The sequence below is a fragment of the Myotis davidii genome, unplaced genomic scaffold (assembly GCF_000327345.1).
Source record: "Myotis davidii unplaced genomic scaffold, ASM32734v1 scaffold62, whole genome shotgun sequence".
NCBI lineage: Eukaryota > Metazoa > Chordata > Mammalia > Chiroptera > Vespertilionidae > Myotis > Myotis davidii.
In genome coordinates, this window is record NW_006295180.1 from 1677039 (window position 1) to 1687318 (window position 10280).

The 10280-nt window shown below is 42.4% G+C and overlaps 1 pseudogene; it reads left to right on the forward strand.

Annotated features, from left to right (window-relative positions):
* Window positions 1-8988: 8988 nt before the first annotated feature.
* LOC102761134 overlaps window positions 8989-10280 on the forward strand; it is a 7960-nt pseudogene continuing 6668 nt past the window's right edge.

Here is a 10280-nt window from a genome sequence, read left to right on the forward strand (position 1 = left end):
ATATATATATAAGCAAAACTTGAATTGAATTTATATTTAATTTTAAATTGATTAAAATAATATAAAATTAGGTTTTTAGTTCCTCTGTTAAACTAACTCATTTTAAGTGCTCAATAGGCACACATGGCTAGTGGCTATTCCAGTAGGACAGTGTAGAGATAGAACATTTTCATCACCACAGAAAGTTCTATTAGCACTGCTGAGGAAGTGTTGATAACCTGCCAAAAACCCATGCATAGTGGAAAATAGTTGTTACTAGTCTCACTCTAAAGACCATGAAAGATACCTAGTGAATAAAAGATTATTTTCTTTGGTCTTATTGCCAACTAAAGGAAAAAAGACTGTAGCAAGCCAGGAGATGTTTGATAAAGAAATGGCATCTATTTATTACCCCCTCCCCTGCCTCTTTAATGTGAGGAGGGTGAGCTTCTAAACCCTAAGGTCCCCCAGAAGCAAGCTACCTAGAATATTCTCTCTTAAGAGACTATTTTTCTATGAGGCATTGTTGGATTCTACCCTCCTTCTGGCCCCTACATTCCCCAGGCAGCTGACTGCCAAGATGGTTGGCAGTGCCCAGGTGTGATACCAGGTAGCTGCTTTTCCTCTCTGTGTGCCGTGTTGGCCCTCTCTAAGTGTAGTTTGCATCCATCTGCTCCTGTCGCCCTTCCATGCTGCAGAGTTAGGTGTTGTTTTGTCCCCTGGAGGAAGCCCATATTGTTCTATTCCTACCACAGAAAAAACAAATCAGGAGTAACAAGAAAAAATATGGAGTGTAAGCATGTGTTTCCAGGTCATCAACATGCAAGCAAACGTGCATGAAAATGAGTGTTAATTTACTGCATGATTCAGTGTTTGCAAGACTATCAAGTCATTTCCCATAGGCAGCCCAACAGCCATCACAAGGTAATGAATTTTTATTATAACCATGTATGATGGTTGAACCAGCAAACAAATGATCAAAGAAAACAACAAAATAATAACAATGGTGATAACAATAATGATAGTGTAATAATTAACTGGCAAAGCATTTGTAACAGGGGTCAATTGGCTAATGTAGTTGTCTGGGGCAGTTATAACAGATCTGACGTTCTCATTTTAACATTTGTGGCTTCTGCTGCCTTCATTTAAAAACAATTCCGCGATAAAAATAGAAAAAGTTGAATGGAAAGTAGTTTGTGTTTTTATTTATATTTTTCATATTGGGTTTTGGAGGCCCTTTAAATTTTGTCTGGAATGTTTTGCAGAAGTTATTAGACCAGAGAAAGACTCCAGCTTTTTGGAATTTTATGTTCGGTTTTGAATTATCATCATCATTCCCAGTTTTCTCATTCATGCTTACACATCACTGATGTTACTTTAGTTACCTGCAAAACTCAGGGAGGATGTGCTTTCACACAGACCAAACGATTCAGAAGCAAGACCATTTCAAGATAAAAAGGTATTTTAAAAACTCATTTTATCTTTTTTTTTTTAATCCCTCTTTACTATTTTTCTCGTGTCATATTTTTTTCTTTTTCTTAGTTGTGGTCAAGTCTATTGTAATATCTGATGAAAGGAGAGTCGATCTGATTCTAGCCACGTGAAATTACATGACTTCAGCTTGTCTGAAAGAGAATTCTGAGTAACGTAAATAGAGTTTAATGTTTAGTTAGCTCTTTTTCTTGCAAAGTTGTCTCAGTTCGTGCTCATTTTCTTTCTTGGAGTGTTGTTAGTGATCTCATTTTAGCAAGTATCCTCTAGAAGTTCTCAGTCAAAACAAATATTTATAGTTAAGTCCTAAAGTCAGTAAAATGGAAAATGGCTTTGTATTTATGCTGGGGGGGAGGGGAGAAAGTTGTGGGGGATTGGAGGGGATGCGGTGTTAAATGGAAAGGCTGACTTTAGAAACACAAATGGAGCCACTGCAAACATCATTCAAAGATACTCACACGGATGTTTGTTAGAAGAAGCCCCCCTCAGTTAAGCTAAAGCAGAGGGTTAAGAGGCTGTGGGGGCTGTGATCCCACATAACTAATGGGCACACTTTTCCCAGACAGAAGGGCCATGCGTTAGTCATAGTGGTAAATCTGTAGTGACAGACGTTTGTTCTATATTTGTGAATGACCTGATTTGGCATGCATGCAGCTCGTTCCACTGACAATAATGGTAACATGGTGTGAGGGAGAGGGAGAGGGAGGGAAGAAAGGAACTGGAATTAGGGGAGGAGGCACAGTAGAGGGAAGAGAGAAGTCCAGGCAGAGAAAGGGAGAAGGGGAAAAGACTATTAAACAGTGGAAGATCAGAAGCATCTAAGGGTGACTCAAGGGGAACCTGCCTTTAGTAGAGCATTGTTTTCATTTGGGAGCAATTCTAATTGATTGGAGAGAATCGCCTTTCTTTCCTCCTCCCCCTTTCTCTCCCTTCTCTCCCCTGCAATCTCTGGGGAAGGTAGATATGCAGATAGCTGTCAACTGGTGCAGGATGCTTCTGCATCAAGGAATTCCTTGTAATTTGCAAAACTTGCCTGGTCCTTTACCATTTGCTGCAATCCTGCAACCCCTTCAGGTAAGAAAGAAACTGGCCAAGAGTGATGAAAAGAATGAAGGCTGTCAATAATTTGAAGAGAAGTAGCATTATCCCCTCTGCTACCTCCCGCCCCTCAAGCCATTCATTCTTAAAGTAACAAATATAATCCATGGCAAGAGCAATTATTATATGCAAAGACACCTCTGGCTAGAGTGAGCTAGGAATGGTGGGCAGAGCACTGAATGAAAGACAGGACTCCTTCTACTGCTACAGATTTGCTGTGTGACCATGGACAAGTCACTGCCCCTCTCTGAGCCTGTTTCCTAACCTGTAAAGAAATAATTCAAAAGACGATCTCTAGGGGCCTTTGAGCATTTACTCTTCCTGTTACTCTGATTAAGCATCCTTGCTCTCTGCTCCAGGCTCTGCCATTTCAGCGAGACAGTCCCCTGCTCACTATTTCCCCTCTTTCTGGACTTTCCAGCATCACCACTCACGGTGGGGTCTGAGGTCAAACTTCTCCAAAAAGGCTTGATTGATTTACCTAATCACTATCCAGTATAAAGAACCCCTTCAGGGCAAAATTGCCTTGATACCAGTACAAAGGGAGCACATCAGAAGCAACTGTATAGCTTTTTCAAAGTATACTTTCTAGGGACCCATTGATAGGAAATTAATTGGAACCTCCATCTGGTGTTGAATTGGACATCTGGTCTTTTGAAAAGACTCCTCAAGTGCACCTCTGGACCAGAGACACCGCTTTTGGGCCAGGTGCTCAGCCTTGGTCCAATCATGTAAAAGGGTTTGTCTAATGAAATGCAAACAGGAATTTGCTGCAAAGAAAGTAAAGGTTTATTTAAGGAAATGGCACCAAACCAGAAGTCATAAGGTGAGCTGTTAGTCTAAGACCGGTTCTCTGACGGCTTCTAGGGGAGGGTTATATAAGGGGAAAGAATTCATCATGGTGGAGCTAGACTCATGGTCTCTGTTGATTGGTTAGCACTGTGGTAGGGAGTAGTTGGTCATGGCATCTGGTCCTGATGTCAGCCACGGTGTTGCTCTGTCTGGTTTCACAAGGCATGGTCAGTGGGGTGATTTGTTCTTCTGGGTCAAGAGCTGAAACACAGCTGAGGCCTAGATGTTATATTTACTTTGAGTAAAACTTTGTTTCTGTGGTCAATAGACCAGGGCTTTGTTCCCAAGATTATTTGATGTTGACCAAGACCTCATTGTTCAGAGGGCTTAATGATTAAAGAAATGGACATGCAAAGGAGAGGGATGTGAATGAGTCAGGGTGCTTCTGGCTAGACAAGGCCAGTTTGAATCAAAAAGAAAGAAAGAAAAAAGGTCAGGTTAAAGAAATAAAGTTTCCGCACGGCTACAATCCACTCTTCCCGGGAAGTAGAGTCCTGGGTGCAAAGCATGGCAAGCACTCAGAACTCCATTGAATCCTTTATATGCCCTATCTACCTCTCCATCAATCTGTCTATCCTTTCTGCTATCTACCTACATACTAGGTATCACCACACGTTAGAGTGTTTCTAAAAACTGGAAACTGAGGAGTACATTCCAGCTGTGGTAACAGAGAACATAGAGCATGTAATTTGAGATTTCATCTCAGGATTAGAATTTAGCTTCTCAAAATAATAATTCTTTATTCTACAGTCTTTCTCAATCATACTACCTCCAAGGCAGTTGTACCTAGAAAGGAATGTATTCTTTTCTGGGTTACATGAGAGCACCTTACTGAATGACTTATGAAATAAAACTGCTGTTCATTTCCTTTATCAAAAAGAAGCCAAGAAAAACAAAGATGAAGAAGGAGAGAAAGGAAAATAAAAACAGGAGAAAGAGGAGAAAAACAACATCAGACAGGCTAATTTCCATGGCTGACATTAGGAGGTCCTTGGGAAAGGATGGACTACAGGAAGTGAGGAAGACTGGGCAGTGATTTATCCAATATAATGTTTCCTGAGCTTCAATTTGTATAATGTATAAGAGAAATAGAAGATACAGCCTTGCCTTCACTGAACTGAAAATACACATAGAAAAGATCGACAACATTAAATAAGATAATATATATTAAGAATATAGCCCAGCTGAAGTGGCTCGGTGATTGAGCATTGACCTATGAACCAGGAGGGTACAATTCAATTCCCAGTCAGGACATATGCCCAGGTTGTGGGCTCCATCGCCAGTAGGGGGCATGCAAAAGGCAGCTAATCAATGATTCTCTCTCATCATTGATGTTTCTATCTCTTCCCCTCTACCTTCCTCTCTGAAATCAATAAAATATATATTTTTTAAAATGAATATAATACGTGCAAGACTATTGTATGGTCTCAATAGATGCTAGTTCCCTTTTACCTTAGACAAAGAAGTTGATTAAACACTAAATGTCTATCAGACTTGTCTAACCTTCAGTCCAACTTCCTTCTCCTTTGCCTACCTCTCCTTGATTTTCCAGGTTACCTTGCAGTTAGTGTGGCCACATGAAACAGGAGAAGTCTGCTGGTATTTTTCTCTACCCTTTTGTACTATGTTGAATAGTGTCCCAAAATAATTCATGTCTACCTGTAAATGTGACCTTGTTTAGAAATAAGATCTTTGCAGACATAATTAAGATAACATGAGACCCTACTGGATTCGGATGGGCACTAAACGCTAATGTCCTTATAAGAAGAGGGAAATTTGGACACAGAAGTGCAGACACAGAGGAGAGAAGGCCATTTGAAGATGGAGGCAAAGATTGGAGTGATGTATCTACTTCAGCAATGCCAAGGATTGCTGGAAAGACCAGAAGCCAGAAGAGGCAAGAAAGGATTCTTCCTTATAAACTTCAGAGGGAGGATGGCCCTGTCCACACCTGGATGTTGGATTTCCAGCCTCCAGAACTGTGAGAGAACAAGTGTATATTGTTTTCAGCCTCGCAGTTTGTGGTACTTTGTTATGGCAACCCCAGGAAACTCCCTCTTTCTAGTTCCTAGAATGAGGCTACATTGCCTTGAGGAATTGCAGACATCTTATGAGGACCTAAGCCATATTCTAAGTAAGGATGGAAGACCAGGAAGACAGTAGAAACCTGCTTCCTTGGGGCAAATTCCCTAGACTCTAGGTAAATAAATCATAGGTGTTTCAATTATTGTCACTCAAGTTTTCTGTTAAGGGTGGAACATTTCTGACTAATGCCCTCTGTGAAGAAGAAATTACATGAAAATAACCTGAGTTCATGTCTCAGCTGTGTTATTATGCAGATGGGTAGCCCTGGGCAAGTCATTAAAACTTCTTAAATGTCATTTTATTCCTCTGTAAAACAAAAACAATAATATTTTTAAATGAGATAGTTTATGAGAAAGCCAGGGGTCATCAATAGGAAAGAGGAAGCTAATACAAATTACCAAGACTGGAATCCCAAGGGACCTGGATCCTGTATTGAATATCAATACACAGCAATAGAAAGACTGTTTTCCCCACCTCTGTCCTTGCTGGGACAACCACAATCTCCCCCACCACCACTCTTTTTTTCCCCCAGTAAGGAGCTCTTAACAGCCCTGGTAAAGGTACTTTATAAAATATAAATATATATATATAAAGAATCATACCAGCATTGGGGGTTAATTACAAATTAAATAGCTTCACCACACAAATTATATAAGAAATGTTATTGTGCCAACCTGGCATGGCTCAGTGCTTGAGCATCAATCTATTTGATTCCTGGTCAGGGCATGTGCCCCGGTTGCAGGCTCCAACCCCAGTGGGGGCTGTGCAGGCGGTGGCCAATCAGTTCTCTCTCATCATTGATGTTTCTCTCTCTCTCTCTCTCTCTCTCTCTCTCTCTTTCTCTCTCTCTCTCTCTCCCTCTCTCCCTCTCCCTTCCTCTCAGAAATGGTTCTGGGATAAAGGGCTCCACATGCTCTCATCCATCCAAAGAGAACAGAGGTGTTTTTTTCCAGTTCTTTCTGGGATAGTCCCATCCCATCACCTTTCTAACCCTTGCCCTTCTTGCCCAGAGTATGTCCTTCCCATCCCATAGCCCTTCCTTTGGTTGTGAGCAAATACATGACATGAGTTAATAGCCTGTGGCATCAACACTTCCCTTAGAACCAACAGCAGAAAAGATAAGGATGGAAACTTGTTCCAAAAGCCCATGGGCCCTGATGTAATTAAATGGCAAACTTCAGGGGAGACCACAGAAGCACACACAGCTCCATGGAAGTGTGAAGTAGTTGCTGAACTTTCTCAGAAGGGCATGTTCAACAGGCTGCCTCTTTACCCACTTCCCACTTCATAGAAAGGGCTCTTCATGAGGAAGCTCAGTTTTTATGAAGGGCTGCACCTTCCCAATGTTCACTGCATCAAGACACAGGTCCATGCTTGTCCTGGGGTCCCAGCTGCATTCATTCTTGTTCTCAGAATTCAATTCAAATCTCCTGTTTGCCAATTCAAGTCTAAAAACAGGCAGGCCCTGGTCTGTCTTTTGCCCTCCCTTCCACCCTTCCACACCCTCTCACCACTGTGGAGCTAAGTGAATACAGTTTTCCAAATATAGCTCTGCAGCCAGTGTGTTAGGCCTTCTAATGAGTGATGGTAATTGCTCCTGCTATTTTCCAAAATGAAAATCAACCTCTGAAGAGCAGCTGGTCTGTTGTAATGTTCTGCTCCCTCCGATTACATCCTCCATTCCTACAAGTCAGTCACAGCCTAGCCTTGACTGCTTCATCTGTGAGCAGGGCCTGTGGGACGCGCTGGAGGAATGTGCTGATGGCAGGGCAATGGAATAAGCGTGCTATTGTGTGCTTTATTATGTTTAAGGGAATAGGGAGTAGAGAGGGGGAAGACCTGTTTTAACTTTTGATTTCTAAGATATCTGTTATGTGTTGTGCTGATTGATATATCTGAAAAGATAACCAGGTTTTTAGAGGGCAGAACAAAGCTGTTTCCATCCTCCTTTTTTCAAGAATCACTCCAAAACAACAAAGAGGACACGAAGCAAAAACACAAACCCTGTATTCCTTAAGGACAGGAGACATCTGTAATCTGGAACCACAGTATATGAAGATGAGAAACAGATGGAAGAATGGTAAGGCACTTAGTAGATCTATGGAAAGTCGGACCTAACCGCCTGAGGGTGACATCATAACGAGTCAAGCCGACTCACTCTGCACAGCACAGGAGCCTCCAGGAGTTGAGAGGCCCACATGTCGCAGTGGGCCAGAGGGAACATGGCCCTGCAAACAACCCACATGGGGAAAAGGTAATAATACCAGCTACCATTTGTGAAGCGTTTGTTGGTGCCTGGCCCTTTACACACATTCTCTACTGCAATCCTCATAATTAATAGCATTTTATAGATGCAAACACTAAGGCCTAGAGGGATAAAGTAATTTGTCCCAGATAACAAGAGAAAGATATTAAACCAATGTTTAGCTGACCCTGAACAACACAGGTTTGAACTGCACGGGTCCACTTATAATTATTTCAGTCAACAATTTGAAATAACTCCCAGACAAATCACATAGCCTAAAATGGACAATGTAAGCTTACCGTATCGATAAATACGATACACTACTATAAATGTATTTTCTCTTTCTTAAGATTTGCTTAATAACATTTTATTTTTCTAGCTCATTTTATTGTAAAAATAGAGTATATAATACATATAACATACAAATATGTGTTAATTGACTGTTATATGTGTTACTTACCAGGCTTCTGGTCAATAGTAGGCTATTAGTAGTTAAGGTTTTGGGGGAATCAGAAGTTAGACGTGGATTTTTGACTGTGCAGGGGTTGGTACCCCTAACCCCCGCCCCCCGGTGTTGAAGGGTCAACTGTATTTTTAGTTCAAAGCCTTATCAGTAGCCTCCACCACCTCTCTATGTGAAACCATGAGTACCAGCATTCCCGTGTTGACTATGTGGCCAGGTTGTCATATGGTTGGTAGGCATGATAGCAAGTTCCGGGCAGAGCTGCTGCTGTCTGGGATCAGGCTTTACTGTTTTGTTTAAGGTGCTTGTTGTTTTGAAAATTCCTATGGAAAGAAAAGTATTACCACCTCCCCGCTGGCCATCCTCAACAGGATCTAGTCTGGAGGAGCCTCCTGCTGGGATGAGAGTGTGCCAAGAAATTGAGTCTTCAGAGATTCATAGTAGCTGAGGGTCCATCAAACACACTGGTCTGTGTCCTGAGAGGGAGGGTGGGACATCAGGGAAACTGCTAATCTCTTCCTACACTTGCCTATTTGCTGCTGCCCCGCTACCTATCCTGCACCACCCAGAGCAGGTACATACCCCACTGCTGCTTTCTGCCCTTACAGGTCACTGACAGCACAAAATCTGGGTCATGAAGAAACAAAGCATCCAGTGTCAAAACTGCAAAATAAAATCTGCAGTGTTTATTCTCTATCTTATTTATGTTTTCTGTTCATGGCTCAAAAATCAGTCATCAGACACTCGATGAGAATCTACTGTGTCCATAGTCACCATGTTGGGTGCCGTGGAAGTGAGAAAGACAGAGGGCATCACGTCTGCTCACAAAAGCCATAAGCAGCCAGAGAGCTGCAGCATCAGTCCCTGCAAAGGGATAGGCAGGTATGAGGTGTGTGCAACTGAGAGCTAGTGAGTGAAATTATCTCATTGTTACTGAAATTATCTCATTGCCTGTTTGCAGCTCTGGGATCTTACATTAAATTGTGAATCCTTTTCTTTTTTGTCAAAGGCCTTTTTTTGTCTTATTTCTGAAACCAGTTGCCAAAATCCACAGCAGTATTACTGCAGAGTGAAGTAAGACTTTTCCTACCCAGATCTGAAGCCCCCTCCTCTTACTCATAGTGTAATTGTTCTCAAGGTCCCCACTTCAATTTCAGCTAAAGAATTAACTGTTTCCTATCTACCTCTCACATTTGCAGAGCTTCCACGCTGAAATGAAAACCTATGGGAGAAGATCCGAATCTTTCAGTTGTCGAGTCCCTTGACAGGGAGCTGCTCTTGATTTATACTGTAACCAGGCATTGATTCATCCACACTAGTGTACAGGGAGTCTCAGAATGAGGCCAGGATGGGTCAGCTGGGGTTCAGGCCTGCTGGGACACATCCAGACAACTGAAGTTTATTTGCACAGGGGCTGAGTAGCCTCCTGGGGGAGCATTAAGGGAGAAATAAACCAGGCACAAAGACTTTGACTCAGTAAAAGTCTTAATCATTCTAGGGAAGGGGCAGTTCTCTCAGTAATGTGATCTCTGTCATGTAGATGTGTCTCCTGGTCCAATACCCACTGGCCACTTGTTTGCATCCTATGCGGAGGTGGCAATGGGGATATGTGTAAATAAAAATAAAAAGAGCTGTTTCTTGAAATTCTTAAAATCTTAAAGCCCGAGTGACTGTTCCTCAATAGAAGAAGACATTCTTTCTGTCAAGCTGCCAAGCTTTGGTCTGGCAAGTACTCATGGTGCTGGGGACGCTGCTGCCCAGGCATGGCAATGAGCAGTAGCACTAATTCCAGGAGGCGCTGTTCACAGTGGAGTAGCCATACCACCCACCTGCTGGGCAGAGCAGTGATGGTGTGGGGCCATCAACCACCAAGAGACAACATGGCCTGGTGGAGCAGCAGACATTATGGCCAGCAACAGGGATTTTGGTGTCCAGCAGGGGAAAATGGAACCAAATGAAGCAGCAGGGGAAGCACAGTAGTATCTGCACGAATATAAATAAAACCATCTACTGGCCCTCTCTGGGGAGGGGGGTGCAGAGGTGGGGCTGGGATGGGGTGGGGGAAGA